The sequence below is a fragment of the Nansenia antarctica genome (assembly GCF_963989245.1).
Source record: "Nansenia antarctica genome assembly, chromosome: 18".
Classification (NCBI taxonomy): domain Eukaryota; kingdom Metazoa; phylum Chordata; class Actinopteri; order Argentiniformes; family Microstomatidae; genus Nansenia; species Nansenia antarctica.
Genome location: NC_137691.1, coordinates 5,434,806 through 5,435,227, shown reverse-complemented (window position 1 = coordinate 5,435,227; position 422 = coordinate 5,434,806).

The window sequence follows — 422 nt, the reverse complement described above, 5'->3', positions numbered from 1 at the left end:
AGTGCAGTGCAGCTACTGTGTGTGTGTGTGTGTGTGTGTGTGTGTGTGTGTGTGTGTGTGTGTGTGTGTGTGTGTGTGTGTGTGTGTGTGTGTGTGTGCGTGCGTGTGTGTGTGTGTGCGTGTTCACGCGTCTATCTTTGATTGTAACTCTCACTCTCTCGTATCTTTGTCTTGGTCTGTCTCTCTGTTTCTGGCCAGTCAGGTTCAATCCAAAACAACCTTATATGAAGAGACAGCTTGTAGCCAGGCTGCAACATCTGATGGATTAACAATCACCAGTAGCTGGTTACTGTTGCTGTGTGCGATAATAAGAGATTCTTGGAAGCCGGACCACCAGACGACTTGCTCCAGCTGCTATCAAAGCACTCCCACACAGCTACTATGTCTGTCTAAGTGTGTCTGTCCTGCAGGAGCCATGGGAA